General features: G+C 44.1%; 1 long non-coding RNA gene across 1 annotated transcript in view; it reads left to right on the top strand.

Moving 5' to 3' along the window:
* LOC144100298 (uncharacterized) overlaps positions 1 to 22,597 on the top strand; it is a 66,469-nt gene that overhangs the window by 25,478 nt on the left and 18,394 nt on the right. The window contains exon 2 of the long non-coding RNA XR_013307606.1: positions 3,582 to 3,702. This is a non-coding gene — a long non-coding RNA (uncharacterized LOC144100298). The remainder of the gene's footprint in view (positions 1 to 3,581; positions 3,703 to 22,597) is intronic.

The following is a 22,597-nucleotide window of genomic DNA, read 5'->3' on the forward strand; positions in this document are numbered from 1 at the left end:
AAGGGTGGTAGTACTGCGACGCCCGGACGTCGAGAGTCTTTTCGATCGTGCAGTCTTCTTGCATGAATTCGTCGACTTTTTGGCGGCTGGCGGATGTGGCTGCCAAAGAGTTGCTCCTTTACTCCGCGCATTAAAAGCAACTTTCTTTTCCTCGGTCATCACGGTGTCGGCGCGGCGAAAGAGGCTCTTAATTCCTTCCACATAACCGCGGACGGACTTATTCTAAAGCTGGATCCTGGACTCGAGGAGTCGTTGAGCTCTTTCTTTCCTCACGACACTGGTCAATATCTTCAAAAGTTCCTTCTTGAATAGCTCCATTGTCGTTAGGGAAGACTGGTGGTTTTCGTACAACGTGCGTGCTGAGCCCTCCAGTTCGAAAAAGGCGTGCCGGAGTTTCGCTGCCTCATCCCAATTGTTGAATGATACCACGCGTTCATATTGGTCCAACTATTCTTCGGGGTCTTCGTCTAGGGATTCATTGAAAGTTGGCGGCGCCCGTAGCCGCTGCAGTGTGATCCGCGTCGACATCTTTGGCGAAGTAGTGGTGCTCGTAGCGGCGTCCTTTCGCTTCCTGCTGTGGCCCGGCAGGGTCTCGAACTCAGGATCCTCTCCCTGGAGACGTCGTGGCTCGGTTAACTGCTGGCTCGTCCTCCGGTGCTAAGCGCAGGGGGCTGGCGCCCCAACTTGAAGGGGGCGTCCGGAACATGGAAGGCTACCCAGCACTTTCCCAGATGTCACGTAGTGGTGACGGCAGTCAAAGGAGCGATGAAGAGGGACAATTGTTCTAAAAGAAAGCTGTTTATCGGGCTGACTTGTGCCCACAATGGACCAATCACCCGGTGGCGGCGAAGCGACAAGCGTGCTCGGCGGTCGTCGAACAGAATCCCCACCGCTGTCGGCCGTATTCAATTTAAAGCTGATGGCGAACTTTCGAGATAAAGCGTGAAAAGTTGCTAGCACACTCCAGAACAACGCAGAATGAGCTCTGCTTGGTTCCGATTGATCAATATAAATGTAGCCACGTCTTTCGTCGCAAATAGGGCGATAAAGTGGCGTGGCGGCAGATTTGAAGAAGGAACGAACACTGCAAATATTCGAGAAAATATGTTTCCTTACTCATTACTTTGTTGAATTAAATCCTTCTTTGGGTCACAAATGCTTTCTTACTTTGCACGTGTAAATGGCTAGAAGTTGTTTATAACAATGCAATTTCAGGAAAATGTGACACTGGTTATTGCATTACGCGCTACGAATTTTTATTTTCCTGTCAAAATAACGTGTAAATTTTCCATGTTAACTCAATAACCTTGGTTTTTCATTGAAAGCCCCAAGTGATCTTTTTAAAGATATTCTTCCCTCCCTTGCCGTGGTCTTAGTGCAGTCGTATTGAAGTGGGAGTTACACTATGAATTTAGGTTTTTCCAAAGAGCTTAGGTTTTCGAGAAAATGGTTTCCACATAATAGCTTCTTTAACAATTCTGCTTCGCTATTGCACTTGCGTTGCCATCTTTCTCTTTTTTAAGTTTAAATCGGCTCCGAATCCGGGCAAACCGAGGAAAGAAAGAAGTCATCAGCAGCGCTCCAGCGGTTGGTAATGCTTTTATTGTTAGAGAGTAAATCGCCTTCTTAGATATTTACACTGGCCAGTCTATTGCATGCGTACAATATGTCGGTCCTCGTACCATTCTATCACGAGAAAATAAAAGTACCACATCTCATTTAACACTGTCAACTGCGAAAGGACTTGCACGATGTGCTCTTCTCCTTATGGCATTATATCTGCCATGAGGTTAGGTTTTAGCTAGAGATTCACTCACAGATTACGAGCATGTTATGCCTTCTTACACTGTGGCATGGCGGTATGAACAAGCTATTTAAAATTATAGAAACTCACTTACTGTTGAATGACGGAGGGAATCAAAATATTTTCTCTCGATGCCACATCACTGCAGCACACTGCTAATGAATACCTCTCTTCATGTATCTCTCCCTGGAGACTATAGCGCGCATATTCTTGGATACTGGGAAGATGCTACGAGAAAGATTTAGACCCGAAGTGATATTATCCAAACATCGGTGCGGCAAACGCAAGCATTTATGTAATGCTAGTTTCACTCCTTGAATAGATCCCTGACGCCTCGACATCTTTGAGCGCTACCGCTTCTGGAATCTGCTCGTACTTGATTTCTTACTTTATTTCATACTTGAACTCGTACTTGAGTTCACTATAGCTTATTCTTTCTGACTAGTAGCTGACCGGTCTGGTTGCAATAAGAGCGTGTGCGAAAACCAAAATATTCATACTGCTTGCCACTACCAACATTGTTATTGGAGTAATACTCTCTCTGCTTGTCCTTGGTATATATAAGTTGCAGGAAAATCTGTCGTTAATCCATACATAGTCATTGCGCCCAATGAAACTAAACGCACTCTTGTTTTTTCTTAAAGTGGCTAGCTCCCAAAACATTTTCAACTGCAACCTGTAGCGCAGTTCGCCTGTCTCTGCACGCAATGTCATCCACCGGGTCAATTCAGCAGCCGAAGAGCTAAACACAAAGAAGGGATACATATACACATTTGATACTGCTCTTCAAAATTGACTATAATCCTTTGCGCTGAATAATTTCGTATTCGTATGCTTCTTTTACCCTTCACTACTTCAGAATTCTCAAGAATGCAGAAAATTATCGAGCTTTCTCTTCACTATATTGACACAATGTGGAGCTTTTGTACCGTTTTTCCCGCAGTGTATCATGTCCTGGGAAAGAATAAAAAACGAGCTAATATACTGGCCTCCATAATCCGTACAATGTTCCCTTCTTTTTTACGAAAACGCAAGGATAATTTGTGTTATGCAATATAATGCAAACTATTAATGTTGTAACACTGACAACAGTTTATGTAAACAATTTTATACACTGAGAGCTACAAGGAACATAAGTGGAGAACTTTATCTCTACTCAGAGTATTTGCCTAATCCAAATACACTTTACGAGATTCCACTCAGCGCTGTATTTTTGAATATTAATCCCCTTATATTTCAAGCGATTGATCTTAAAGCTAGATATATTTAAGATTTTTTACATTATAAATTCACTAAGGATACCGTTTTAAAGAAGCAGCAAAAATGCAAAAGTGAAAAAGTTTGTGTGCATAAAAGAGCCCAAGGATTGTAATTCTTTTATAAATCCCCAGCTTTACTTGACTTATACTGTAAATACATTTAAGGATAGTAATAAATGTGTGGCTTCTTCAAACCATTTGATTGTAAAGAAAACTTCTGAATGAATATAATAAAAACGTGTTGGCTTAGCCACGTATTTTAAAGTGTAAATTATTTTCAGGTGGAAGACGAAAGTGCTGAGATGCCAAAAAGTAAATGAATGTAGTAGCGGCAGTGAGTGCTTTTAGAAGCAATACTGAGGAAAATAATTGGGAAGTGCACGTAAAGCAGGTTACGGTCGGCTACGCCCCAGCTATTATACATTGAAAAAATCAAAACCGAGCTTACCTTGAAAGATAGCGTCGTGAGGATATTCAATGAAATGAAGCAGCTGTTTATAATTTTGTTTTGTTTACAGCGTCATTAGTGGAAGCAAAGAAAAATGGCGAAAATATCTGTGTGGGCAATGGCATTGATCACATTTGTTATCATCGGTGCAACCTTCTGGTATGCAGAAGATGGCGACCACATTGATCACCGTAAGTAATAAAATAAGGACATTGATAAGTAGAGCGCTGCGTTCATATAACCATTTATTCAGGTCCCAATCACATAGAGGCCGTTTGCCGCGAAGAGTTTAATTATAAGAAAATATTGATTACCGCAAAATTCTTCAATAAATATTTGTCCTGCACTGTGGCACGCCGCCGATGTCTTAGTTTTTATGGCACACGAGACACGCCTTTACTTTATTGAACGTTGTAACAGTTGGTAGCTGCTCTTTTAAGATCGATTTGGTGGTCAATGTTTAAGCCACAACGTCCTGCCTTTATTTTCGTAACAGGTCCCATTCGTGAGCCTCTGTGTCCTTTTAACGGTTACACAAATTTTCTTACAATACGGTACGTTGTTTTAGTGCACAGTATTTCAAGCATATACTACAATCCGGTACTAGGCTCGAAGCAAGATATGGTACAAAAGTATATATTGTGAGCTGTATAAACACAAAAGCTCAGAGTATAGTTACCGGCGTGCACAGTGATATCCAGGTGTATCTCTGGAAGCGTCGTCAAATCGCGATATTTTAAAATCCTTTTCTTTTCAGTCTGGTGTGCCTATATACGCTTAGTTATAGAACTTTCTTTTTAGTTTTAACAAATATTTCTTCTTAGACTAGAAATCCTCACTATTCCACCGGGCCACAAGTGAGGCGGCGCCCGTAGCATCACCCGCTGCAGACAGAGCGTGCTACTTCCTCCACTCGCGCAATACTATTTCTCAACCTTCCACGGCAACCACCAACCAGGATGTTTCAAGACAACCACACTCTGGCTGCCAATCTCTCCGCTCTCGTTTCACTCTCAACAATATTCTAGGCTAACCGCACTACTACCACTTCTACGTGTGGTTATCGCCTCGCCTCGCCCTCTTCGTTTTTCTTCGTCGCGCTGTGCCCTCTCTATTTGCCTTAACTACTAACTAGGGATGGTGTTTGTGTCGCAGTGACAGCGTGATTGCTGCTGGCACGTGAAACAACTCTAGGACTCTTGGGCCTCAGGAACTTGTTGCGCGGAGACGTTTCGGCTCTGCCCTCTGCCGCTGGATCAGGAATGGCGGAAACGAATTCCGCGAGCACGTCTCAGCAGGCCCCGGAGTGTCTCTGCCCTAGACAGAGTGGACGTTCGCTTGTAACTTTGCTGGTGTGTCGGACGGCCTCGATTCCTTATCGCAATTCGCTGCTTTCAGGCATTATTGTTGGTGTACCAATAAATGTCACACTGAGTCAGCCCGCGTTGTTCCTTTGCTATAAAAAAACTAGCCCCCCCCCCTCCCCCTGGTTGGCGCGTGCTCGGTACGGCGCGCGATCACGGAGCGGGGTCGGCAATGTAACTTGTGTCAGCCGCGAATAAACGGGGCGAAGACAGCTATTTCTTGTGCCAACCCACGCATGCTAACCGCCATTTCTTTGTGCTTTCCTTCGCTTTCGGTATATCCTCCCCCTATATCCCTACTAGCGAACCTCCTCTCGCTTCGTTGGTAACTGCACACTCCCGGCGGTTCTTCTGGCCACCACCCTATGGTTTCTCATTTTTCGTTTTCTCCATACACCCGACTTGTCCTCGCAATGCAACCTGTCCTCCAGCGTACTAATTTTGCAACCACGCACCACCAGCTACGCATTTATTAGATCTCGCCATGCCGTTATCCTTCAAAGATAACCCTCGTCACCTTGTTTACCATGTCCCTGTTTCGCCGACCATTACCTAAATGGCGTTAAATCAATCGAACGGACATATACTTCCTATTGGTTCAAAACCGCATGTAACCAAAAAGACTCCGCCAACACTGCCTCTGTTACGCCTTTGGCTACGGGAGCTTCAAGTGTTTACATAGGTGTGCTCAGAAAACGGGAAGAAGACCAGATCCAAACATCCGCGGATGTTTCCTTTCCGGAAACATCCATTCTTAGGCACAAAGAGCGCCATCTACCTCATAGAATTTGCATTGCTATGGCGAATTACAGCCCCGTTTGCTATATCTGGTATATTTTCTCGTTATATCAAATAATATATTTTATAAGCATGTGCATCAATACGGGACGAATCGTTTGACACAATCCGAAACCCCCTACGACAAACGGTTCGGCCTTAATGCTCGTCTAAGGATCCTCAGAATGCACGGTTTGCGGGCGTAAAGGTCATCGTTGCGTATGCAACACCTACTTTGGGTTTCATCACAGTTGGTATGTTTATCTTCAGGAACATGCCAAGTCATTTGACACCACTTCGAACATTTTTCGCTAAACTAGTGGCCCTCAAATTTTATGGAAATGGTGGTCCCAGGGGGGCCCCACTTCAATGGGCGGTATACTGGCATATATACATCGAGGCTCTACACGCCCACTGTTGGTATGTGATGCAGTGGCGTCACGTGGAAATTTTTTTCGGTTAATTTGACCTTCGTTGCAGGTATACGCATCCTTGACAGACGTAGGTAGTAAGAGCTACCACTGTTAAAAGTAAGCACATGACGCCAGCTTTGTGGTGGAAAGGCCGCAGACATCAATCAAATGTTTACTGAACTCAGCTCGCGACAATAGCGATCGCCTTTTGAACGATTATCGTAATATTCAAGTGGATCGTTAAGTGCTCAATGCCTATACTTTGCGTCACCTACGTGGTTGTGTTTCTGAAATAACTAAGCTATCTAAACCTGCAATAACCTCCGCTTTAGCTGGAACGGGGACGATAAAGTTATCGCTCCATTTCGCTGGACCAGGAGTGAAAGAAAATTGCTATCCTTCTCGAGCAGAACCTGAGTCCTTAGGTGTTCAGAGAGACCTCTGAGCAAACGGCCCCTCCCCGCGGGGACATCAGGCTTAGAAAAACAATCCGGCATCGAATAGAAATATAGACCTATTTAAGCGCCTCCGGGAAAAATAAATAACAACAGCTCTCTCGCGCTCACTGAACCTCAGCTCCATGAGAAAATCCCTCGAAATGTTCGAACCAAACACAACGCAGTAATGAAACTAACCGCATGAAAATTACCCATATTTCAAACTAAATGGCCGATTTCCTCAGAAGTTTTAAAGGGTACCAGATTGACAAGTAATTGAAAGAATGCGATAGTATTACGTATCATCATCATCATCATCAGCCTTACTACACCCACTGCAGGGCAAAGGCATCTCCCATGTCTCTCCAATTAACCCTGTCCTTTGCAGCTGAATCCATCTATTGCCTGCAAACTTCATCTCATCCACACACACACTTAACCTTAATAACAGGGTGAAGTTTGGGTCACTGACCAAGTCAACAACAAACAAAAATAACGGTTCGGGTCCCGTACGGGACCCTTGTTCACAATAAGACTGTCAAAGAAGAAGGCGGGATTATATAGTCTTCAGGATTGTTCCTAATCTTTTTGCGTAGATATGATGAAGAGAGCCTTGATTTCTGTTCTAAGTATCTTTCGTCGTCTGGATGACTAATGAACAAGCAGAATCTACAAAGCTTCCTTGACCATCTCAATGCCACGGAGCAATCTATAAATTTTACCGTGGAAGAGGAAATGAATGGCAGCATCCCGTTTTTGGACATCAACGTCAAGCGTGCCGCGTGCCGCTTAAGTTTTAGCGTGTTCCGAAAGCCGACGCACTCCGCACGATATCTCGACTTTGAATCGTCCCACCCCTTGGCTCACAAGCGATCAGTTATCTCGTCACTACTGAACCGTGCAAGAAATGTCTGCGCAGACCCGGAAAGCTTCAGCAACGAACTTAAGGTGATAAAAAGGATCTCGAGCGAAGCGGTTACCCCAGGAACCTTGTGAACAATATGTCAAAAAACTTGCAACGCACGAGGGGACAACGAGATGGAACCGCAAAAACCATGAAGCGTGCTGCAGTTCCTTATGTACCTGGAGTCAGTGAAACCCTTTGCCGAATCTTCAGGAAGCACGGAGTGCACATAGCCCACGTGCCAACAAGCAAGCTACGTGCCGAACTTGTGAACGTAAAGGACCTCCTGCAACGCGCCAAATTTCCTGCTGTGGTTTACAAAGTTCCTTGCAATGACTCCACATCTGTCTATATCGGCTAAACCGGGAACTTCTAGCGACGAATGAAATATCATCAAGGCGACGTAAGGAACCATCGCGCATAAAAGAACGCTATCGCCGAGCACGTGCAGACCACGGGCCACGAGATAGCCTGGGACGAGGCGGAGATTGTAGCCACAGAAAGGAATAATTTGAAAAGACTGCATCTAGAATCATTAGTCATCCAGACGACGAAAGATACTTTGAAACAGGAATCAAGGCTCTCGTCATCATATCTACGCAACAAGATTAGGAACAATCCTGAAGACTATATAATCCCGCCTTCTTCTTTGACAGTCTTATTGTGAACAAGGGTCCCGTACGGGACCTGAAACGTCATTTTCGTTTGTTGTTGACTTGGTCAGTGACCCAAACTTCACTCTGTTATTATGCTTCATCCTGACCAGACGGTATTCCGTCGAACGTTAGACTACACTTAACCTTGTGCCACCCCCTGTTACTCTTACTTTCTTGGAATCCACTACGTCACCATTAAGGACCAAAGGTTATTTTGCCTTCGCATTACATGCCCTGCCCAAGCCCATTTATTCTTCTTGATTTCGACTAGAATGTCATTAACCCGGGTTTGCTCCCTCACCCACTCTGCCCGCTTCCGGTCTCTTAAAGTTACACCTTTCATTTTTCTTTCCATGACTCACTCCGTTGTTCTTAACTGAAGCTTAACTATTTTCGTTAGCCTCCATGTTTCTGCCCCGTAGGCAATGAGAAACTCCCGTCAGCGCGATCGAGCGCAGGCGACCAGATAGTCACAATTGTATGCACCGACGGGGTCGTATGCAGTGGCGGCGCCATGCGGCGCCTCGTAGAAGCCGCAGCGAAAAAAAAAAAATGCAGCGCCCGGGCAGGCGGCTCCGGCGCGCTCTCCGGCGGCGCGCGCATAAAGCAGACGACAAGCAGACGACATGGGTGTTTGCTTCAGCGGGCACGCGATGACGTTGTATTTCTGCGCCCTTAAGTCGAACAGCAACAGTTCTTGTCGGTGTCTGTTGGAGGGCCCTAATACTAACAGCGCTGCTACGCGCAGTGCGGCCTCATTCGTAATTTGCTAGACTAAGATGGGACGCAGGTGTTTTGTTCGAAATTGCAACAGCGCTTAGATGTGTTGCAGGGAGAAGGTGAAAGAGGTGAGAAGTTGTAGCCGCTTGTTGCCTTCTCGGCTAACTTGTAGTCATAAACCCTGCGACGTACTTCGCCCGCGTTCTCCTCCAGCAGATGAAACTTAGCGTGGTCACATACTCAACGAACGTGAAGGCATGTTTGCCTTCGACGAATGCCTGCAGCGCTTATACCCATCCAATCAAAGTCATCGCGTGGGTGTCAAACAATAGCCCTGCGTGCAATCAAAAGCTACAGATCATCTTATAGCGGTCATGGAAAAGAACGCGTTTTATTTTTTACTGTGCTCAAATGGCTGAGGTGTAGCACCAGTTGCTCTTCGGGCTACGAGCGGTAAAAAAGCACGCGAAAGTGCCCTTAATAGAAGTCAGGCGCGCGCGGCCGAACGGGAGCAACACGCTCGACCGGTTGTCTTGGAAACCGAAACGGCAGTAATTTCTTTCCAGGCCGCCAGGCGCCGCCAGCATGATAGTGGCTCCGCGATCTAGTGCCCTTTTCTGGTCGCCAAAAACAGCGGAGTTTCCACTCCTATATAGTCCTCCTCCGTGCCCGTAGGTGGGTACCGGTATAATACAGCTGTTGTACACTTTTCTCTTGAGGGAAATTTGTAAACTGCCACTCATGGTGTGAGAGAACCTGCCATATACGCTGCGCCGCATTTTTGTCATTCTAGTTATTTCCCTATCATGATCCGGATCAGCTGTGACTGCCTGCCCTAAATAGACATATTGCTTTACAATTTCCGGGCTCTCGCTGCCAATTGTGAACTGCTGTTCCCTTGCTAGACTGTTGAAGATTAGCTTAGTTTCCTGCATGTTAATTTTTAGACCCAGCGTTCTGCTCTGCCTGTCTAACTCATTCATCATGATTTCCATTTCACCTCCTGAGTGACTCAGCATGGCAATTTCATAAACAAATCGCAGGTTATTTAGGAATTCTCCGTTTACTGTTATTCTCAACTGTTCCCAATTAATGCCTCGAAATACCTCCTGTGAACAGGCGGTGAATAGCATTGGCGAGATCGTGTCTCCTTGCCTGACGCCCTTCATTATTGGAATTTTATTGCTGACTTTATGGAGGACTATAGTAGCTGTGCAGTTGCTACATATATATTCCAGTATTTAGACATAAGGCTCTTCTACCCCATGATTATATGTTATATATATATTATATATTTAAAGTGGATTTTTATTATTCTTTGTTTCAGCTTCCTTAATTTTTTCTCCATGTACGCTTCCACCTACTTCGCCGCCCCCCCTCCCCCTCCCCCCCTTCCCTCAGTACCTTGAAAAGGGTTTTAAGAGTTCAGTAAATTTTATGATTCGGAGTTCTATGAAGACGCAAATCTTGGGGTTTCCGCGGTGGTGGCTGACTTCAGCCTCCAACTGGCAACCGTGACAGGAGGCGTTAAGGGGGTTTACGTCTCAGCATCTGCCAACTGTCGCCATGTCTATCCCGTTGTGCCAACTGGCGGTGTGGGCCGGGCAATTAGTTTTTCAATATTTTTTCTTCTCAAACTAATATCTGTCCACCGCCTCCTTCACCGATGTAATCCCCCTCGCTACAGCTGTAGGGAAAAGAAGAGAGACGCCGACTAAGAACGGCTCATAAAAAAAGAGCTAAGAATAACTGGCGTAGACGGCGGTATCTCTGTGTATCCTTTACCTGCCAACCACGGCAGGTGATCTTTAGGATGATTTGCCTCCCTCCACCTGCCGAAGTTTAATTCTCCTCACATCGCTCCTAACCTACTCTCCATTTCTAGGGGAAAGGAGAAAGACGGCGTCCTTAGAATGGCTCAGAGAATAGAAGAAGCGATTGCTAATATAAATGAAACAGTAGTAAGCCTCAATTGAAATGCAATCAGAACTGCGATTGGCGAGTGAAGAAAAATATTTCCGTATTTTCTTGTACTAAAACAATAAATCATCACTGTTTGCATAAGCAAAACCCGTTTAAAAAAATACGCATAAGCGTCCGTTAAAAACAACAGTTACAACCTGATACGCCGAAAAGAGATCAGCATTGAGAATCGCAGATTTCTAACTGCTCGCCTAAGAACGCAGTAGTGCACTGTGGCGCATTCGCGCTCTTACTGCGCGTTTAGCATCCAATGTAAGGATGCGAAAGTAGTCCACAGTCCACAGTAGTCGCGCATGTGCATAATCATAACCCCAGCACTGGCACCAATCAGTCTTTAAGTTAAAGGCAAGATGTCCTTGCTACCGAATAACAAACATTTCTTCGTCTCTTTGCAAATAAATTCCTTTCGTTTTAGAGAAACGCTTAGTATGTATATCTCCTCTAAGCAGCCTCCGCATATTATTGAAAAGCAGTTGTTGCGCCCAAATATGAAAATTTCAAGCAAACAGGGGTGGAAGCCGCATATTCAAAGTTAAAAATAGCCACCTCGGACAACAGGAAGGATAAATATAAAGATGTCAGGAAGGGTGTTATCTAAGCTGAAAGAACCTGTCTGCTGTCATTTAGCACGCTGTTTGGAACAGTACCGATAAGATTGCGAAGAACGGCGCATCAGAGCAACGTAGCACAACCGGGAACATATCTCTACTTCAGTTGTTTTCAAGTGAGCTGTTTTCGACAACTCCAGGTTAGGTGAAATGACAGAAGCAAAAGCAGCGGCACAGATAAACCGCATGGTGCCGTAACACAAAGCGTACGCTTTCCTAGCTGTTGCTCGAAGACCTCAAGAAGGATCAGAAAGCGGAAAGTATCGCATCGTTATTAACTCGCCAGCGTTATTCTCCTTTTCCGTGTATCAGCCGGCTATAAACTGCAAGTGGAACTCCTGCTTTTCCTTCTCTTGCCAATGAATAAATCGATGGGCGACTATCTTGCCCTATTTTAACTCAATAGCGTTAAAGCTCCCGAAACGCAGAAAAGGCGGCGTCGTTGGCCGCGAGCCAAATATCCACAAAAAAATTCTTTTAGATGCTGCCCTGCTGGCAAGCCGACCACCTATGCCACGTAAAGTTGCTCATCTGATTGTCAGACAACAACGGAGCGTGTTCGGTGGCATTTAATTTAATAAGTGGTAGCGAGGTTGCTCCGGAACCACAACCTGTGTCTCAGAAGTCCCGTTAGTGGCTGGGCGCTCCGGTAAGCGGTGCATTACTTAACCGCTGCAACAATGCGCCAGGAGTGGTAAGAGTACTCCATGTTAAGTATTAATGTGAAGTGGAGGATTATAAATTTTACACATATAGGCATTAACCAATTAAGGCTACCGCGATGTGTCCTTCAGGCAGAGCCTATATGTCTTTGTCGTTTTTTTATTTTGTCTGAAACTTCGCAAATACTACCACTGAGGAGAAAGATCGGTTTCCTAATAGAAATGGCTCCGCTTCTGAATACCTTATGGTGCCACTTTTACTGCAATCATCGTTGCGCCTGCGTTTGTGCGCCCTAAAGGATATTCATACAGCGTTAAAATTCTTGAAATTGCTTGTAGTTTAGAGTATGCAAACGCTCATGCGCCAAAGTGGAGCAACAAACAATTCGAGTTGACTCGAGACGGTACGGCGCCGTACCATCTCGAATCATGAACGTACGCACTGTCTCGGAGCATGAAGCCGCCCATCCTCTTAGTGCTGATTAGTCAATGACGCCTCATCACACAGACACGTTTCATCTCACAAATATTTTCCTCGTCACTTACGGCTATCTAAAGTTGAGCTGCGTTGACTGCGCTGAGCTCGCTAGGCAGCTTTCTTCCGTAAATAGACCGTGTTTTTCTTCCCTCATCTGAAAACTTTTTCTGCAACGTCAATTTGAAAAACAAAATACAGCAATGTGTTCTCATCCTGATATCTATTTTTCTTTTACGCCATAAAAGACAAAAATCGGTATCTCGCGGTGATTGGAGTGGCTGAATGAAATTAATAAAAAAATCTGATTTCCCGCCAGCCAGAGATGAGATCCTAGCAAAAATTTGACTTTTAGCATTGGCTCAGACTGGAAATCTCAACGTCGTGTTTATGTGACAGAACGGTAGCGAGCATAAGCTTTGTATTGAGTGAGTGCGTACGAGTATTTTCACGCCACAATTTGTTTACGATTAGTTAGAAGAACTGCTCTAAAGCACCCGTTTTTGGGTTTCATGTCAGTGTAGTAGTGGTAGCGGGTGTAACTAAGACAAGCACAGAGGAATGCGCACGGGAAGCGGGGTTAAACTCGAAATCATCCTGACGGTGGTCACCGTTGAAGGAGGAATGTGTGGCATGAGTATAGAGAATCCCTAACCGATGCATGTCTGATGTGACAAGAGGACCGAGGTTATGCCGTGAGCGTGGGAATGCGTAACCAAAGAGAGGTTGCAACGGAACTACTTGGACGGTGGTTATCATGCAAGAAAGAGATTATTGCGGGAGCGTACGACTGTACAGCTGTTAGGTGCCTACTACGGGAACCATCCGGAGGATGGCTACCAAGGCAGGAAGAGAGTACAGAGAGAGTGAACGAATATAACCGCAGAAGGGGCTTACCTTACGGCAGAAGGTGCTTACCTTAGGGTACGGCGAGAGCGTAAAAAGACGCGACCATAGGGTGGTTGCCTCGAGGATCATTCCGAGGTTTGTTACTGTGGAAAAGAGAAGAAGCGTGTTAACGTGGTGAAATAAGAGCATGCAGTGCTAATTTGTGAGCCAAACAACAAGAACAGCATGGCAACTGTGAGAAACGAACTGGAGTGTGACTGCCGCGGGAGTCATCATAAGATTGATTACTGTGGAAGGAGGATGGAGAGTATTGGTAGTCTGGAGGACTGAAGAACGGTCCGTCTGCAGTGGTTGCTGCAAAACGCGCCTCCCGAGGAGAGTATTAGCGCCGATGTCACAGCTGGCCTTGAATGGCACACTGGAGAGAAGTGGTGGTCGATGAACGAGCACGTGTGGGAAACAAACATTAGCGCTGAAGCACCGGTGGTAATTATAAAACGATTGCTTTTATTTAAGACTTAAACAGCCTGTATTCACGGAACCTACGTCTTTTAATATTTTCTCGCTTTCATTAAAAACCCAAATCAAATGACTAGCTTTCTCCAGCTTTATACACCTGCAGCATTGATTGACAGCGAGTCAGTATGCTGATGGCTAGACACACGTATGAAAAATGTGCGCAACTTGCACTAAATATTGCGAAGGCGCGATGGGCATAAACTGTTTCAATGCAGAGGCACTACAATACAATGGCACTGGGTGAAATTAGAAACGCACTCCTTTACATTGTTTCTATAGACCATGAGCGCAAATATCGAATGGATATGTCTACATATGGCTCCGTTAGATTATGCTCAGAATAAAGAATGCACTACCAACACAGATCTGCCGAAAAGAAAACAAATTTTCTAATGATAAACACCATGACATTGGTGGCACAAAGGCAGCAAGAAACTTAGTGAGCACAGAGTTCATAGGGAGCGACAGACCCACTGAAAGTGTGATGCAATTGTTCCTTTAAACCTGAGAAATTTTCTTTTTACATTTTTAACAATTACTAAATATAAGAGGGTGAGCACAAATCATTCATTTTTTGCAGAACTCAAGTGTAAAAGTGCAGATATTCATGCCATAAAGTACAAGTCCCATATCATCGGCTGGCTGAAGTTTTTTTTCAAGCGGAAGCAAAATATGAACTTTGACCTATGTAATTCTCAGATATGAAATATTCATCCTCTATAAATTGCAGTGGTGTTCGTTCGCAGACGTTATGAGCCAACGTTAGGCCAAAACGAATACACTGAATGTGAAGCTTTCCTGCTATCTTCTTTTTTGATGTCAAGCGCATTGTGGAAACAACTGCGAACGCAAGAAGCGTGACCTCAAACGCAGGATATCACGGTCCCCATAGAAAATACACGACATCTCGAAGAACGAAAACAACAGAGAACACCTAGTTGTAGTGCGCTGCTTTCTACTTTCACAGGTGTCACAGGCAAGTCCCAGTGCCGCTTATGCCATTCACCATTCATGTATAATTTATATAAAGCTCGGCCCTAGACCATTGGACGAAGTGATTTAACAGAATGAAGTCTATGATTACAGCTCCGCAATCTTCTTTGTGGTTAGCTCAGTTTGAATGAGTGAATGAAACGTCTGTACTGCGTGCCACAGTAAGGTGGAAGACTAATTTCGCCTGAATTTAGTAGTGACGTTGTGAAGGACTAATTATGCGTTACACTTACTTCCTTAAAGCTAATGACATGCGCGAGTGAAGCATTGTCACTGATTAAATTCTGCGTGTACCAAACTGGACAACAGATTTAGAAGGCACAGAGAGAGCGAAATGTAGACCGGTGCATAATCTGTACAATTCACAGTTCGTGCTTCAAGGGTAAATAACCATATACAAACCGCCAACAGGAAGTATGTCAAAATTCCTAGAACCTTGACTTGCCGTAACACACGCGATCAAAAGTGGTCCCTCATAGCCCAAGTTGTCTTGGAACACTAAGCTCCATAAAACCTCACGAGGTAAATTGAAAAAGGCAACGCGATCTTCATGTAGTTGAAGATGAAAATAAGTTTTTTCTATTCGCAATCGCGTGAAGTCGCAATACTACCGGTATATACGCGTTGTCAAGCATTAGAGGATTTGAAGGCTGTTATGTAACATTTTCGAAAGGTCTCTTAGAAGCGTATGTTAAAAAAGTCAAAACATTAAATTTTAATCATAACCTATCACATGCAAACTAGGCGCTAACAAAGACCTACAAAATGATCTTTAGGTGCAATATGATAAAAATAAGCCGTAGGAAAATTTTAGATGTAAGTACGAAAAGGCGACAAAGGAGTGCCATTAGATATAGAGACTAACAGCAAAGTAGAAAAATATATATTTACGGGTTCGCAACACTAAACGAAAGCCCGATAGCAAAAGCTTCAGTAAATTACAATTCAATAACCAGGAGACATTTTGCTAGAAATTGTATACTACATCTATCATGCAGTTCAAGGACCCAGTGTGTACCAGAAATTAAAATGCTGGAAGTACCTTAATCCATGCATTTTCAAACATATTTCAGGAGAATCTGAAAAATGTTTTTGCATAACTCAAAATTACCTCTCTTTCATTTTATTGGTTGCAGTCTCACACATTGCATTTCACCTTGGTCTGGCGCTTATCAATGTCAAATATTTTTATACAAAACATTGAAAATCAAACCGCCCGTATCCTCACATACACCGCTTTGCATTGTAAAATTAGTTTGCTTCTAGACATCAGTTTGACATATCTCGTTATCACTCTTTATCTATTTCGCTGTGTACTTTTATTTGTCTCAGTTATCAAATATCTTACAAGTTAATTACTCTAAGCATACTGAATGTCTAATTACCACTAAGTTTGGGAGAAATATCCATTTTATCCGGCCAGAGTACATAGTAATTTAGATAAGTGACGTTTCACATCCCATCAATAAATGCTTTTACTTCGCCGTGGTCACTGAAAGCATGTTCAGTACATTTTAAGTATTAAATGTTTTTTTCTAATTTTAGTTTCTGTATGAAACACGGTTCCAAACTTTTTTCTGCTTTTTGTTTATCAGGTACTAAATATCTACCATAATATTATTCGTCAATTTATTCAATGCACTTTCTTATTATATTTTTATGTAGATTACTCATCTGATGCCTGGTGCAGCTTATTGGTAGTGGGAACCTTTCTGTAAATCATTATGTACCTTCCCTTTATATTCAATGAATAAACTTGATTTCATTTGATGGTAACATATATTGGAAAAATATGGACTCATATGTGACTCCCAATTACCTGCAACAGACTCGTTAGTTGCGTTCAAATAGAAGCAGCAACGACGGGCATTAGTGAAGCATATAAGCGATGCTGGTTGTCGAAAAAGGTTGCAGAAAGCCGATCACCTCTATCAGTGGATTGTGCTGAATATAGACAGCACCTTTCTTTTGGAATCACTGACCGAGAAAGATTGCTTCGTTCCGCTGGTGCACAAGAGTTAACGCAGGCATAGTGCAAAGAGGACGTGGAGAAAACCTTTCTCTACGCGGGTGCTGAAAAAAACGATACTACTATTACAAGGGGCCTATTGCCTTTCAGGGAAGCAAAAATATGATACTAATGCCGACGTTGTCATTGCAAGGTACCCGTAGGTGCAGCTGATTTTTCTCCTTCCCAGCCCAAAGACAACTGTATGTGATGGAAATTGGATTTTGTTTGCAGAATTTGGGTACAGCGCAGGAAACAACTAAAATGCGCTGAAGTAGGACTTCAAGACCTTAATGCATCATTTCGAAGATTGCGGTGTTTTCTTTTTTCAATTTAAATGAGAGACTTGCAACTTGTAAACTGACCAACTTCACAAAACTTTGAAGGGCCAGTTTTCTTTTATGAATGATGTTTTGTGTGACCTTGTCGCGGTGTATAAAGGGCCAGTGGCTATGTACTGAGAGTGAAGCCTAATCAGTAGTCATATATTTTGCCCAGTGCCGTTGCCTAATCGCTCTAGGAAGTTTAACTTCAATTCTGCTAGTTTTGCAACAGCGAGTAAGTCTAGACAAGGGGGAATGAGATGTCACTCCTGATAAACTTTTAAAACAAAATTTTTAAGGCCGTGAGAACAAGCGCCGTAATCATTGATTTGTGGTCTTCGGCCGCCTTATTGGGGGCTCTCATATGTTCTCTCTGCATATAGGAATGATGGACGCACTGTGACGTAGACACGGCTTGTGCGTTCTCCAGACATCCCTAGCGCATAGTAAACTTCGTCCGGAGAGCACTTCATATTTCTTAAGTAAAATAGAATAAATGTATGGAGCTCTAACTATATCATAATAAATTCATTTAGAAACCATAAACTTGCATTAAATCTGCTTTTTTAATAAGAAAAAGCTGACATGCATACACTGAAAACTGGGGAAGGTAACAGCTTATTAAGGTGTTTCATTTCTTTCAAACGCCGACAACTCTTTTCATTCGAAGAAAAAATTGTTTTTTTATCAATTGCATATACCTGCACTTAGAAAAAGCAAATTTTTTGATATTTTATTATATGAGACAGATACTGCGCCTTTTCCATTCCCCCAAAACCTATTATTATTATTATTATTATTATTATTATTATTATTATTATTATTAATATTATTATTATTATTATTATTATTATTATTATTATTATTATATGCTGTATGCTGTACTTGGCTGTTATTGGTCGTTCATTCTCTTTGTTTATTATTTCATTAGTTATTTATATGTCTGTTGCCTGTTCTAGCTGTTTTCATTTACCGCTGGGCTCGCTGTTTTCTTGTTTTCGCTTTTTTGCTTCATGCTTGCTGTCACGCCTAGTTTATGTGTCTTTTTTTTCTATCGCCTGGACTGCTGCATTACCTCCCCTGAGTGTCTTCCTTTGTAGTGAAATAAATTTACATTTTGTACGTGTGAATGGTGTACCAGCACCAAGACCTATGGGTTGTTCCTGGGCACCGAAAAATAGAGATTTATTATTATTATTATTATTATTATTATTATTATTATTATTATTATTATTATTATTATTATTATTATTATTATTATTATTATTATTATTATTATTATTATTATTATTATTATTATTATTATTATGGACCATTTGCTGGCATTGTGAAATTACAAAGCGCAACATTTGTTATAAAACCCAACAATGAAATCTAAAGCTTTGTCAGATGAACGCAAGAGATATCCAGAAAACCTTTTTTTCAGCGAATGACATTGCGTTACAAATTCAGGATACAAGTACAAGTGGCACCGGAACCATTATACCCAAAAGCCGCGAAACACGTGCCAGCGAGCACACCATTGAGAAATGTTTCATTTTAGCGTCCGTGAAATACCATATAAGATCACAGTTAGCGATATGAGGGATACTGCATCCTAGAGAATGGCACGAGCACTGCTTGTTGGAGAGCATTCACATTAAAAATTGCTGGTTTCACGTGCATCACTTCCTCGAAAAAAGTTTTTAGCGCAAAGCACGCTTGCAGGTTATTTACTACTACCTCTCTTCTTAGTTCCCGCGACGGGCGCGTGGTGAATTGAATATATTACTCATGTTGTACCGTGTGTACTTCAGATAATATCACTGTTAAGAATTCAACGAGGACCAACGAGGAGTCACTTCTTTAAAAGGGCTGCAAACTAAGCAAATCGGTTCATACTGCAGAAAGGTTATGACAACGACACAAAAAGGAACGAGGAAACAGACATGTACGATGTTGCAGTGTCAAATGAATTTTTTGTGGGAAATTCCTGGTTTTTCATTCTCTCGCCAGTATCTCCTGCACTGTTTTCGTTGGGCTTCGCGCAGAAAGCGGCTTCTTTTCAAGACAAACAAACACGCTGCTCTCCTTTTTAGCATCTCCCATGCTTCAAGGAGCTCCCGAGTTTGCTTACTGCCATTCCGTTTCAGGACTTGTACTTCATGCATTTCTCGGGTACACATGCGTACTTGTCATATTTTCTCGCGTTTTGTTCATTTTGCATTCTTTACAGTGCAAGACTAGAATGCTACCAGGGCTACCTTATAGCAGTTGTGCGTGCCCTTTTTCCGACCGTCTAGGCATCTTCCAGTTGAACCATTATACTGTTTCCCACAGAAAATAGGGATACTATACACCCCTCCTTGAAAGCATTCGCCGCACTTTGTCTGGTCTGCGGTCTGACACTGGGTTTTTTCTTTTGACTGTTGGCTCGGGCCCACATGCTTTTTCTCCTCGTTACGTGCAGAGCATACTGATATAATTCTGACTATACTGACATCCCTGCCTCTCTACAGCCCTTATGCCCCTCGTTTTCACCTGCTTTCTTATTCGATTGTGTTCTTCAATCCGACTGATGCAGCTGCTCGAGGCCACGGTTTCCTTCTTGCATTCTCTATTCTTTTTGTCTGCAATGGCCAGAGAGCAGTTTACGCTACTAATCCTTTCTGCCCATTAATGCTTCTCTGTGGCAAATGCCAGGGACATACAGAATAAATTGATCTCGTTCTTACATCCTCTGTCTCTGAGCACCGTGCCTCTCTCCAAACAGACACCATCGATTCGCCTGCTGCTGCTCCAAACAAAAGACTGTTTTTTTCCCGTTCTACCGATGCCAGCTCTTCGTAAGCCCGCCGCAATCAGCTCGTAACATTTCTTGTGCGTTTCCGTCCGTCATACGATTTCCTCGACACTTCCATGGGCCGCAGATTTGTCGTCTGAGCCGCACATGTTTCGTCACTCGCAGCATCGGCACCGACAAGCATGTCCATTTGCGCCAGCTCTCGTGTCGCGTGTCGGCTACTGAACCCAACGTAATTACCAAAGAAGCGGACGACATTCTTCAACGCGGCCTCATACAGCCTTCTCACTTTCCCTTGACCTCATTGTTCTCGTGAGGAAAAAGGACGGACACAACGCTTTTGCATTCATTACCGCCGATTCAACCAGATTGACGAGATTGCGAGAAAGGATGCGTACCCACTTCTCTATATTGACAATGCCATCGACTGCCTGTAAGCCACGGTATTCGAGCGCATGACGACCACAATTTTCAGCAGAGTCAAGTGGCTCACGTATCTCTGTCAGCTGGATCATGTGGTCGACTATTCTCACCACGTACGCCTCGAGCGTGTCCCTGCAATGTTTTACCGACGCCGGCTGGCAACTGAAGCTGAGGGGGTATTGCTTGGCTGTCCGGAGCCTTACCATCTTAGCCACGTCGTTTCCAGATCCTTCCCAACTTCGTGCAGCCATCGAGTTCCGTCAACCCCGTTCACTGCAAGAGCTGCGTAGGTTCATAAGCCTTTGCTCTTATTTCCACCACTTGGTGTTCAATTTTGCTTCCATACCGTCTCCTCTCCCAACTGCTTGCCGGCGGTCCGCACCTCTCATTTGGGACACCAGTCTGGGATGCGGCCTTCTCCACGCTTTGGTGCCTTGTTGTGTCTGCTCCGATGCTCCGCCTATTCCACCCAAGTCAACACACTGATATCCTCTCTGGCGCCATCGGCGTGAGCCTGGGCGCATTTCTAGCCCAAATGCAAACGCGGCTTCGCCAAACTAGTTGCTTCATATGCCAGCCCCTCAGTGACAAAGGAAAAATGAATTATTCCGCAATAAAAAAAGAATGCTGGGCGATCATTTGCTCTACTGCAAAAGCTTCTATCGTGCATATATAGTCGCTGATTCTCTGTTCTAAACTATCACCATGCCCTCTGCTTGTTGTCTTCCCTCAGCCACACCTCTGGTGGTTTTGCTTGTTGGGCGCTACGTTGAGAAGAATACGACATTGAAGACGTCTATCGATCTTGTGGTAACCATTCCGATAGCGATGCGCAATACCGCTCATCTCTGCGCGGACACTTCGACTCCACATTTCTCGCTAGCAGTGATTCCTCTTCCCTAGACATTGCTGCCATATATATCGAAAAACGCCAGGGCTCCTGGACGGCTTCCCCTCTCGATGACCTATCTGCACCATCTACCCGTCCTGCGGCCTGGACTCTCTGCCGTCAATCCCGCCCCTTTACAATACGGCACAGCCTGCTTTACTGCGGTAACTCTCTTTCCGACGGGCGCAAATGGCTCCTTGCCATTCCCCGTTACCTCCTTTCCGACGTGTGCGCCTCTTTCCACGCCGACTCCGAGTGTGCTCCCGACGGTGTGGTGAAGGCTTACGCACGCCTTCAACTGGGCTTCTACTGGCAGGAAATATACCGTTTTATTCGACAATACGTTCACTCCTGTCATTGATTCAAACTTCCCACAACCTCTCCTCGCCATGCAGCTCCTCCGATGCAGCCCTTGCCTTGCCGCACGCGCACATTCAACCGCGTTGGTATCGATATCTACGGACGCATTCCAAGAACTCCGGCCGGACACCGCTGTGTCATATCGGCAATAGATCACCTTCCCTGTTAAGTCGAAACCTCCTACTTGCTGTCCGCTTCTTTAATTCTCCATAATCTCGTTCTGCGTGTTGGTTTCCTTAAGAAACTTCTAAGCGACCGGGCCCGTGCCATCCTCTCAGACACAACCGCAGCAATTCTTCGCCAACGCCGCATTGTTCGCCGCTCTACAACGGTCTACCACCCTCATAAAAAACATAGGACTGAAGGTATAAACTGCACAATGAGCGACATGCTGGCGCTGCATGTTGCATTTGACCGCTCAAATTGGGACATCGTTCCCTCATTTCTATTCATCATCATCATCATCATCATCATCATCATCAGCCTTACTACACCCACTGCAGGGCAAAGGCCTCTCCCATGTCTCTCCAATTAACCCTGTCCTTTGCCAGCTGCATCCACCCTTTGCCTGCAAACTTCTTAATCTCATCCGCCCATCTAACCTTCTGCCGCCCCCTGCTACGCTTACTTTCTCTTGGAACCCACTCCGTTACCCTTAAAGACCAGCGGTTAAAGACCTTCTATGATCAAACCAATCATTTCTATTATACGGCTATAATACTGCCACACAGCGCACAACTGGTTTCTCTCCATTCATCCTTCTTTATGACCACGTGCCAACGTGTGCCTGAGTGCAAAAGAAGGAAGATACCGTAAGGAAGAAAACAATATCGAATACCTCTTCTTCTTCTGTATAGAGAATTTACTTTCACAATGTTTTTTTTTTCAATTATAATTTTTTTACTAAGTGTGAGCAAATGATTCCTTCAAGGGCAGGGAAA

This window comes from Amblyomma americanum, chromosome 8 (assembly GCF_052857255.1).
Source record: "Amblyomma americanum isolate KBUSLIRL-KWMA chromosome 8, ASM5285725v1, whole genome shotgun sequence".
Taxonomy (NCBI): Eukaryota; Metazoa; Arthropoda; class Arachnida; order Ixodida; family Ixodidae; genus Amblyomma; species Amblyomma americanum.